Raw genomic sequence first — 12,282 nt, forward strand, 5'->3', positions numbered from 1 at the left:
GTATGTGTGTGTGTAAGCATGTGTGTATGATCAAGTGTACATATTCAAGGAATAAGACCATGGTTTGTTTTATTTTAAAGAATAAACATATTTCTGAAATTTTCAGCTCATCTGAAGAAACTAATCTTTAAACTTCTAAAAGTGAAAAAATGGACATTTTCAGAGTATCAGAAATGAGAAGGTAGATTCAATAAGGCTATTAATTTTTTCACTAGAATTATGAAATTTAGAAGTCAATCATAAGAGAACAAAGGAAAAGAGGCATAGCTAAAGTCCTTATTTATTCCTATAGATATAAGGGGTAAAGGAGGAGGAGTAAAGAAACCAAGTGAAGGAGGAAGAATGTGAAGAAGGAAAGCGGGGAGGCACAGGAGGGAGATGGAAGAGGCAATTTCTACTGTGGAAAGCAGATCAAAGACAACAAGCTAATCTCGTAAACTAAATCTTAAAGTCCAGCCTTCTGAGGTGAAGCCCAGCTGGAGCTGGAGTGCAAGGCTTTCAGGATGGCAGGCACTGCACACATTCTTGGTTCTCTTCCTCCTCTGACACATCTCAGGCACTGGAAGACTCATCTGAGCTGGTTTCCACCTCGATTCCAGTAGCTGCCCAGTGTGGGCAATGTCCTCTCTGTGTCAGGTGATGCGTGAGGAACCAAAGCATGTGGCTTTTGAACAGATTAGTATGGTGCTGTCTGTCTGTATTTTGTCCCAGCTTGTTCCTCTTAACCACATTGTTTAAGCCAGCAAGGCAAGTGATAACTTTAGCTGTGGGTACCCAGATCTTAGCATCGTGGTCTAGGCTGCTGGTCGCCATCACAGATAGGTAAGGATGGGGTTGAAGACAGTTAATAGTCCCTCCTTTATCCCCTTCCATGTACTGAACAATCTGGCAGGATGACTTCTCCCAGAAGATGTGCCCACAATCACTGCCACTCATGACAAACTCACTTCTGGGACCACAGAAATTGACACCTTTGACTGTGGCATTATTTCTGTGTCCCTTGTGTCTTTTCACATATTGGGCTCCATCACCATGAGAGGAATTGAAGAGGTAAATATCCTTATCATTGTAACTGGCCAGGAGCTCATTGTGACTGTACACAAAGCAGGTGATGTGAGCTTTAGCATCACAGTTGAGCAGGTGATGAGGACAGAATTTCTTGAGTACTCCATTATTATCACTCTCATTAATCTACCTCTGGTCATAAATTCTTACAAATTGATCTCATCCTCCCACTGCAAAATGGTAATTATTGGCAGGATTCACATAGATTGAATACAGTCCCACTCTCTTCTCCTTTTTTCTGGTGACCATCACGTTTGAAGCCAGCCGGCCTTGTCTGAGATCAATGGCAAAGACAATTGCATCTTCACCTGAAGTGAGAAACTTAAAAGGGGAGTCAGGATCCAGACCCAACTTGTGGGAGGCTCCTCTGTGCTGGGCCACACATTTAGTTTTCTCACGGTGTGGGAGAGTAGACAGCCTGACTATGCGGCTCTGCCCACCGCAGCCACACATGGCCAGGGTGGTATCACCACAGTGGGGAAGGAACTTGGCCTGAAAACCATTATTTCTGTGACCACTCTCCAACTCCAGTATGGCTGCTGATGCACCCAGTCCCACAATATCACTTTCAGGTCATCACTGCTAGTGGCCAGCCAGGTGCCACGCTGGTTAAAGGGCACAGTGTTGACACTAACATTGTGGCCTGCAAGCCAATACTGCAGGTGGAGACGCTGCACACTCTTGCCCCACAGGCCTCATACACAAAGTGGGCACTTGAACCCAGCTGCCGCTCTCAAAGAGCATTCAGGACTTTCCAGCGTGGGTTGGGGAGGGCGGATATCTCGGAAGCTACCCATTCCTCCAGGGCCCGATCCTTGGCATATAAATACTGGGCTTGGGGTTGGTTAGCCTCATGGCACTGTACCTGAGGCCACTTTTCTTGTGCCAATGCTTTCTCCACTTCTCCTTCCTCTCCTGGCTCTCCTAATTGGTACTGGAACTGGTTTCTATCACCCGTTAAGAAATGTACAACATCTCCCGTGCTTTCCAAATCAATGTTTTTATTGGTACTTGCTGTGTCAGCACCTTGATTTGCTCTGCCGGGCTGGCCAGGGCTGCCACCATTGCCGGCACCGCCACCATTTCTGGTCACTTCTGCATTGGCGCCACCTGCCTCTGCTCCGGAATGCTCCTCAGTTTATCTCCGATTGGCTGTCTTTGATGCTTTTGTAGTAAGACATCTCTTAAGGATGCGTGCTCTAGTCTGTCTGGAAAAAAAAAAGTCTTTGAACCCTGCAGAAGACAGTAGGCCGGCAGTGCAAAAGCTACAACTAGCAGCACCAAAACGCAAACAGCTAAATGCAAAGAGGTGGGGCAAGCGCTGCCTAAGGCATTACGAGTACGGAAGCCAGTAAGGTTCAAAAGACTTCATCTCATTTAGCGTCTCGCGGCATTTCGAGACTGCTTAGATTTTTCCAGAACCTAAGCCACGCCCCCGGAAGACATCTTGGATTGTCCGTTGCTGCGCATACCGTTATACTGAAGTTTGATACGGATGGTGTTTTGAAGAACATTTTTATTAGAAAGTCATCAGCAAAGGTACTCCTCAGGCAAAACGGCTATGGTAAGACTCTCAGTGCTCTTTTAAAGATAATGTACAGTATGGAAAGTGAAAGTGAAGTCCCTCAGTCGTGTCTGATTCTTTGCGACGCCATGGTTTGTAGCCCACCAGGCTCCTCAGTTCATGGGATTTTCCAGGCAAGAGTCCTGGAGTGGGGTGCCATTTCCTTCTCCAGGGGATCTTCCCAACCCAGGGATCCAACCCGGGTCTCCCGCACTGCAGGCAGACGCTTTACCGTCTGAGCTAATTTCTTTATGTACAGTATGAAATGAAGAAATACATAACTGCAAGGAAAGACTGCTAAGGTCCCGAGTTAGTGAGTTTTTGACATGAAAGAAATATTTCAGTAAATCAAAGAGCTTGAGGGAAACCTTGAGAGTCCTAATTGGTGGAAACGGCATGTGTGTGCTAAGTCGCTTCAGTCATGTCAGACTCTCTCCATGGGATTCTCCAGGAAAGCATACTTGAGGGGTTTGCCATTTCCTTCTCCAAGGGATATTCCGACCCCGGGATCTTTCTACCCAGGGATCGAAACTGTGTCTCTTGTCTCTTGCACTGGCAGGCAGGTTCTTACACGCTGACTAGTGAATTGTGTTTTAGATTAAAAAATGAGTATTTTTTTAGTATGAATAGATCCCAAGTATTGCATTACACACACTTTTACTAGAAAAATTCATTATTTATCTGAAATGCAAATTTAACCATGTCATGTACAATAATTTTATTTGTTATATCTGGCAGATATTCTTAGAAGAGTAATTTAGTCCCTCAGTGTAACCAAAGCTGAAATTAACTGGTCAAGTTAAAGTTGACATTGAAATGAGTAACTGCTTTGCCAATTTCAAACAGAAACACACCATTTTTCTCTTTCCAGCATAGATTCTATATATTTATTTGGAGTTAATTCAATTTAAGGTATTTAGGAAATGCCAACACAATATTATGAAAAAACCATCTGTGTTGTAATAGAACTATGAAAATATTTTAAACGTCTCCCCAAATATGTCAGAGGCTTTTTGCCTGGCATAGGGTGAGGGGCAGGAGGTGGTGCGGCAGGCGGGGAAGGTTTAGGAAAAAAAGGCGCTTTCAGAGGCAGTTAATTGGTATTGCGGTGTTAACTTCAGAGCTTCTCCAAACGAATTATCTAAGGTGATGTCAGTAAATTTTCAAAGGGCTACAGTAAACTGCTGACTAAGAATGCCAGAAAGAAGAAAACAAGATTTCCGCGAGTGATTGCAGGGTCAATGCAAAATTGATTAAACATAGATGTATAAAGTTTTCTAAAGAGAAAGAATGGTCCCAAAGCTAATAGTAATCGAAAGACACATAAAAGAATATTCATAGCAATTTGTAAAGAATAGCACAGCAACTTGAAAACTACGTGAGAGCCTGTCAAAAGTAACATGGATAAGTAGACTACCATATATTTCTATAATGGAGTTATGTAAAAAAGTGAGGATTAATGAGTTAAAACCAAATATATCAACCTGGATTAATCTTAACACAATGATGAGTGAAAATACAAATGACAGAATAGTTAATAATTTCATTTTTATACTGATGTTTATAGTTTTCATAAATAATAAAACTACTTTAAAAGGCAAGAAAAAAATTGATTCAGCATTCAGAATAAATATTACCTATGGAGGAAAGAAGGAAGTTAAAATCTGGTAGAGAGGAAGCTCCAATAATTCTTGGTAATATTTATAGCTTACTGTGGATGTAGGTGGGCTTCCCTGGTTGCTCAGATGGGAAAGAAGCTGCCTGCAATGCAAGAGACCTGGGTTCAATCCCTGGGTCAGAAAGATCTGCTGGAGAAGGGAATGGCTACCAACTCCAGTATTCTTGCCTGGAGAATTCCATGGGCAGAGGAGCCACGTGGGCTACAGTGCATGGGGTCACAAAGGGTCAGACTGACTGAGTGACTTTGTTATTCTTTTTATTATTTACTGCCTGGCATATACATTTATGTACCCTTTTCAGTGTATTATACACATTGCATAGTAGGTTTTTTTTTAAAGAGATCAAACTTTGGCTATGAATTGGCTTATCAATTTAATTTTCATTTGTTTGTTTTTAACTTAATTGATCCATTTGGTATATTTCCATTCCCATTCATCCTTTTATTCACCAGAAATTTATTTAGCGTTTCTATACACCATGTATGGTTCTAGGTCCTGACAATTCAGTTGAGAATAAAAGTGATAATTCTTTCACTCATGGAGTTTATATGTATGTGAATGTTAGTCACTCAGTCCTGTCCAACTCTTTGCGACCCCATGGACTGTAGCCATGATTGAATCTGGGTCTCCTTCATTGCAGGCAGATTCTTTACTGTCTGAGTCACGAGGGAAACCCCATTGAGTTTATAATACAGTAGAAAAAAGAGACAAGCCAATATATACATAGAACATATGAGGCAGTGATGAATTGTGTGGAAAAAAATAAAGATATGGAGAGAACTAAGGTATGTAAGTAGATATAGACTGGAGGTTGTTATTTTAAATAGTGCATTCAGGAAAGGTCTCCTTTATGAGGTGACATGTAAGTAGAGGCTGAATGAAAAGATAAATGGAGCATGCAGATATCTAGGGTAAGAACATTCCTTATACATTGACACTGAGTGCAAATGCTCTAAAATTTTAGACAATAGGAGTGTTCTTGAAACTTCAAGAAGGCCAGTATGACTTACAGTGCAAATAAGCACTAGGGAGAGTGTCAGGCAATGGGACTGAAAGAAACAAAGGCTTGTTGTCCATAATAAATAATTTAAAATTTTACTTCATTCTGTGTGTACTGGAAAGTTTAGAAATTTTAAAATCTTGTGAATAGGTCAGTTGCATTATCTGACTGGCTTTTGAAAGAGATGATTATGGCTTGTATATGGAGAATAGAATGGCATAGCAGGAGAGAGCAGAAGTACTAAACTATTGCTTTAATCCAGGTGAGAAGTTAAGGCAGCTTAATCTAGATGACGATAGGGCATGTTGTGAAAACTGGTAAACTTTGGAATCAGTTATAAAAGTAGAAATTATAGCACTTACTAATGAATTGAGTGTGGCATAGTCAAGTTACTGTCAAGAAGCACATGTTACTTCAGCAGTTTGAAGCAGCTCAATAAGTGATTATTATTATATGGTTTTTTTTGGCAAAGGTAGGAGATGTAGGATTTTGTATCCCCTAACTTTACTGAATTATTTCCAACAACTTGTGAGTGTGTCTGTGTGTGTGTGTCTGTGTGTGTGTGGAGTCTTTAGAAATTTTCATATATAAGATCATGTTATCTGCAAACAGATAATTTTATTTCTTCCTTTCCAACTTGGATGCCTTTTGTTTTTTCTTGCCTAATTTCCTTGTCTAAGAGTTCCAGTACTATGTTGAGTAGAAGTGTCAAGAGTGGTCATCCTTGCCTTTATCCTGATCTTAGAGAAAAAGCTTTCAGTTTTTCATTGTAGAGTGTGATTGATATTGGCTATGGTATTTTCACATATATCATCTTAATAACATTGAGGCAGATTCCTTCTGTAACTCATATTAAGAATTTTTATCATGAAAAGATATTGGATTTTGTCCAAAAAATTTTTGCATCTATTGTGATCATGTACTTTTTATCCTTCATTCTGTTGATATGGCATATGACACTGATTGATTTGCTTATGTTGAACCATCTTTGCATCCCAAAGATAAGTCCCAGATGTTTATGGTATACAGTTCTTTTAATGTGCTGTTTAATTCAGTTTGCTACCTTTTTGTTGAAGGCTTTCACATCTGTGTTCACTGGGAATATTGGCTTACAGTTTTCTTGTATGTTTGGATTTGGTATCAGGGTAAATAACAATGAAATATTCAGAAAGGAAAATAAGTAAATAATCCCATATACAATAGCATTAAACAATAAAATTTGCAAGAATAAACTTAACCAAGGACGTATAATGAAAGCTATAGAACATTAATGAAAGAATTTGATTAAGACACAAATGGCAAGATAATCACATGTTCATGTATTAGAAGACTTAGTATTGTTAAAATATCCATATTACTCAAAATGATCTAGATTCAATGCAGATCCTATCAAAATTCAAACAGTCTCTTTTTCAGAAGTGAAAGACCAAACCTTAGATTCATGTGGAAAGTTCTAGAGTTCAAGTTCTAACTATTGGATCCATAGTTAACAATACTGTATTTTACACTTGAGGACTGGTCAAGAGGGTAGGTTTATGTTGTATTCTTACTAAAATGAAAACACATAAATTAAAAAGAAACAATCTTAAAAAAAGAGAGGAAGAGAATAAATCTGAATGGGCAAATGTAAGCTACCTAGTCCTTGGAGAGTAAATTGGAATCAGTGATAGCTTTTAAGTGTTATCTAGGAACAGTAAGTGAGTGGCATGAAATTCACTAAAATGAGGGCTAGGAATGGGGATGGAGTAGTCAAGAATTCTGTTTTATTTATTAATATATCAAGTATAAAAATATACACTTAACATTGGGAAACATTGAGTTGACCATTGGATATAGATGTCTTGAATTTATAGGAGAGATTATAATATACCTTTGGAAATCATTAGCTGCTGGGAATAAAGGGAATGAGTATACAGTGAGAAGAACAAGGGATCTGAGGATTGGGTGCTGGAACACTTATCTATTTATTTTAAGAAGAAAAGGAGAATCCAACAACATGGAGCAAAAGAAGTGGTCAGTTATTTAGGAGAAAAAGAATGAGAACATGAAGAAAGTGTAGAAACTATTTTAAAAAGGAAGGATTAATCAACTGTGCCAGATATTGCTAAGAGGTTAAGGCCTGAGAACAGACCACTGAATTTGGAAACAGGAAAATAAATAACAAGTGACTTGTTACTTTTCTGTTACCATACCTTACCAAGGATGTTATACGCTAGTGATAATGGTTTAGTAGGTAGGGTGAAAACTGTTAATGCAAGGAAGGTAGGAGAAGTTTCGGGAGGAAAGTCTTGAATAAGGAAGAAGGAATAGGTTTCAATACACAGAAGAATTGTAACAGGAGAGGAGACAAAATATTTAGTGCAGAGGTAAGTAGGTTGTTAGATCTGGTGGTGGAAGAATGTGCATACTCTCTTGTAATTACTTCCATTCTCCCAGAGAATAAAGAAGGAAGAATATCAGCTATGAATGAGAAAGACTAAAACTGTGCTGGGTCATTGAGACAGAAAAAGCTGTGAAAGAGTCAACTCAGAAAATGGGAGAATGAGTCCCACAGAGGTATGGAGAGGTGTTGTCTGGAAGCAGAGAGGGTCCACTTGTGGTTTCATACCCTAAAGGTAAATTAGACAGCATAATTGTTTGTTTTTATCTATTTTAGATGCTTGAGGACAAAAGTAGAGTAGGCAAATTCCTGGATTCAACTAAAAAAATACTGAATTTTTTGCTAGTTGAGGTTAATGGAGAATTGGGGGGCAAAGGAGCTTAGATTCTACAGAATGAAATTATTATAATAATGAAACTTGAAATTTAAGTATAAAAAAGAGAATTGAGGACAAAAAGGAGAAGATGAAGAGGGCAAATTTGATAAGGTCAGCAGATTGGAGGTCCCAGTGGAGTCAACTTGTGATGTGATCAGGAATTATGTTCAACCATAGAGGATCCAGAGTTCCCTTCTGCTTCACAATCTTAAGGCCTGTAAGTACATATAAAGTTTGGAAGAACAGGATGACCCAGAGTCCTATAATCTATATACAAGCTATTAAAAGCAATCTGATTAAAAGATAAGCTTAATTTTCCCAGAAGATATTTCCTTAATCTAAAAGAAATTTCCTACTCTAAAACATATTTTTTTTAGAAGAAATCTTCCAGAGCCATTTGAATACCCCAGGAGATTGCTGTCACTGCTCTTACAGACTGGCAGTACACCAGCCTGATTCTGAAGTGGCAAGTGAAAGTGTGGGGTCTCAGGAGACAGTCATTTCTAAAATGAACTCGAGAAATAAAATGACCTCTGTCACATAATGGACTTGTCTGGTTTTCTACCCTTGTGAATATAAGACCCCCTTTAGGGATACAGATTTGTAAACCAGTTTCATGAAGTGAATTCCATACCAAGTTAGTGGAGATTTTTCTGTGAAGATTTCACAAGATGTTGGAAAACTTACATTAAAACATACTTCCTAAATTCAAATTTCTAGGAGGCCCGAAACTCAGGATGCCATTTGGAACCAAAGAGAGAGAGAGAGAGAGAAAAAAAAAAAAAAATATATATATAGTAGAAACAAATTCCATTATAAACAAATAATTAAAAGAGCAAAACATATGTTAATTGAATTAACAGAGGGCGCAGTGAAAGTAGAATTATAGGAGAGACTGTTTTGAGGTAGACATAGAGTTTAGATGGGCTTCCAGGAAAGATATTTGAACATAACATTGAAGGAAGAACAACCACCACCCATGAGTTTTCTTCTGGGCCCTTAGTGTTTGCATGCCCACCCTCTACTGCCTCATCCTTATTCTGTCTCAGTCCTTTTTTTGTGTGGTGTCAGGCAGGTAAACAGTTGCAGATTAACACATGGTCTCTGACAGGAGGGAGGAGCCAGCATGACATATTGTGGAGAACAAAAAGTCTTAGTATGACTGGAGCACAGAGTCAGTGTAAACGATGGTATGTGATGAGGCCAGCCTGTAACTTGGAATGGATTATTGCAGCAGTTCTCAAATTTTTTGACCTCAGGACCCCTTTCATTCTTAAAATTTATGGTGACTCCCAAAGTACTTGTACTTATGTGATTTATACATCTACTGATATTTGCTATCCTAGAAATTAAATCTGACAAATTAACTATTTGTTAATTTATTTTGAACAAGAATAGTAAATTCATTACATGTTAACATAAATATTTTTAATAAAGGTAATTCATTTTTCCCAACAAAATAAACTAAGAAAATTATCATTGCTCTACAGTATTATATTTTTGGGGAGTCTGCATTAATAGAAGACATCTGGATTCTCATATTTGCTTCCTCAAGCAATCTGTTGCGATATCAAGTTATTCAGTGTCTAGAAAACGCAACTGTACATTTGTGACAGAATGAAGACCAAAAAGGCAAATAACAGTTTAGTATTATGATGAACATGATTTTGACCCTTCAGACCTATTAAAAGGGCCTCGGGACACATCTTCATTCCCCATGAGTCCCCAACACACTTTGAGAACTGCTACTTTCCTTTCCTTTTTTTTTTTAAGGTTTTGGAATTTTGTTTGCTGGAGGTGTTTTATTTTTTAATATTTTTTATATAAATTTATTTCATTGGAGGCTAATGACTTTACAGTATATGTGTTAGTATACTGTATTGGTGTTTTTCTTTCTGGCTTACTTCACTCTGTATAATAGGATCCAGTTTCATCCACCTCATTAGAAATGATTCAAATGTATTCTTTTTAATGGCTGAGTAATTCTCCATTTTGTATATGTACCACAGGTTTCTTATCCATTCGTCTGCTGATGGGTATCTAGGTTGCTTCCATGTCCTGGCTATTATAAACAGTGCTGCGATGAACATTGGCATACACATGTCTGTTTCAATTCGGGTTTCCACAGTGTGTATACCCAGCAGTGACATTGCTGGGTCATAAGCCAGTTCTCGGAGAAGGCAATGGCACCCCACTCCAGTACTCTTGGCTGGAAAATCCCATGGATGGAGGAGCCTGGTAGGCTGCAGTCCATGGGGTCGCTATGAGTTGGACACGACTGAGCGACTTCACTTTCACTTTTCACTTTCATGCATTGGAGAAGGCAATGGCAACCCACTCCAGTGTTCTTGCCTGGAGAATCCCAGGGACGAGGGAGCCTGGTAGGCTGCCATCTCTGGGGTCGCACAGAATCAGACATGACTGAAGCGACTTAGCAGCAGCAGCAGCAAGCCAGTTCTATTCCAATTTTCTAAGGGATTTCCACATTGTTCTCCGTAGTGGCTATACTAGTTTGCATTCCCACCAACAGTGTAAGAAGGTTCCCTCTTCTCCACACCCTCTCCAGCATTTATTGCTTGTAGACTTTTGGATCTCAGGCATTCTGACTGGCATGAAATGGTACCTCATTGTGGTTCTGATTTGCATTTCTCTGATAATGAGTGATGTTGAGCATCTTTTCATGTGTTTGTTAGTCATCTGTATGTCTTCTTTGGAGAATTGTCTGTTTAGTTCTTTGGCCCATTTTTTGATTGGGTTGTTTATTTTTCTGGAATTGAGCTACAGGAGTGCTTGTATATTTTTGAGATTAGTTGTTTCTCAGTAGCTTCATTTGCTATTATTTTCTCCCATTCAGAAGGCTGTCTTTTCACCTTGCTTATAGTATCCTTTGTTGTGCAGAAGCTTTTTTTTTTTTTAAATTTATTTATTTATTTTTAATTTTTACTTTACAGTTCTGTATTGGTTTTGGCATAGATTGACATGAATCCACCACAGGTGTACATGCATTCCCAAACATGAGCCCCCCTCCCACCCCGCTCCCCACAACATCTCTCTGGGTCATCTCCGCGCGTCAGCCCCAAGCGTGTCATATCCTGCATCAGACATAGACTGGCATTTCGATTCTTACATGATATTATACATGTTTCAATGCCATTCTCCCAAATCATCACATCCTCTCCCTCTCCCTCTGAGTCCAAAAGTCCGCTATACACATCTGTGTCTTTTTTGCTGTCCTGCATACAGGGTCATCATTGCCATCTTCCTAAATTCCATATATATGTGTTAGTATACTGTATTGGTGTTTTTCTTTCTGGCTCACTTCACTCTATATAATCGGCTCCAGTTTCATCCATCTCATCAGAACTGATTCAAATGTATTCTTTTTAATGGCTGAGTAATACTCCATTGTGTATATGTACCACAGCTTTCTTATCCATTCATCTACTGATGGACATCTAGGTTGTTTCCATGTCCTGGCTATTATAAACAGTGCTGCAGTGAACATTGGGGTACATGTGTCTCTTTCGATTCTGGTTTCCTCTGTGTGTATGCCCAACAGTGGGATTGCTGGGTCATAAGGCATTTCTATTTGCAATTTTTTAAGGAATCTCCACACTGTTCTCCATAGTGGCTGTACTAGTTTGCATTCCCACCAACAGTGTAGGAGGGTTCCCTTCTCTCCACACCCTCTCCAGCATTTATTGCTTGCAGATTTTTGGATCGCAGACATTCTGACTGGTGTGAAGTGGTACCTCATTGTGGTTTTGATTTGCATTTCTCTAATAATGAGTGATGTTGAGCATCTTTTCATGTGTTTGTTAGCCATCCGTATGTCTTCTTTGGAGAAATGTCTATTTAGTTCTTTGGCCCATTTTTTGATTGGGTCGTTTATTTTTCTGGAATTGAGCTGCAGGAGTTGCTTGTATATTTTTGAGATTAGTTGTTTGTCAGTTGCTTCATTTGCTATTATTTTCTCCCATTCTGAAGGCTGTCTTTTCACCTTGCTTATAGTTTCCTTTGTTGTGCAGAAGCTTTTAATTTTAATTAGATCCCATTTGTTTATTTTTGCTTTTATTTCCAGTATTCTGGGAGGTGGATCATAGAGGATCCTGCTGTGATTTATGTTGGAGAGTGTTTTGCCTATGTTCTCCTCTAGGAGTTTTATAGTTTCTGGTCTTACATTTAGATCTTTAATCCATTTTGAGTTTATTTTTGTGT

At 38.9% G+C, this 12,282-nt stretch overlaps 1 pseudogene; it reads right to left on the reverse strand.

The window, feature by feature from the left end:
• Positions 1–498: 498 nt before the first annotated feature.
• LOC120881697 lies at positions 499–3,027 on the reverse strand (annotated as a pseudogene).
• Positions 3,028–12,282: the final 9,255 nt, after the last annotated feature.

This window comes from Oryx dammah, unplaced genomic scaffold, assembly GCF_014754425.2.
Source record: "Oryx dammah isolate SB20612 unplaced genomic scaffold, SCBI_Odam_1.1 HiC_scaffold_23, whole genome shotgun sequence".
Lineage (NCBI taxonomy): Eukaryota > Metazoa > Chordata > Mammalia > Artiodactyla > Bovidae > Oryx > Oryx dammah.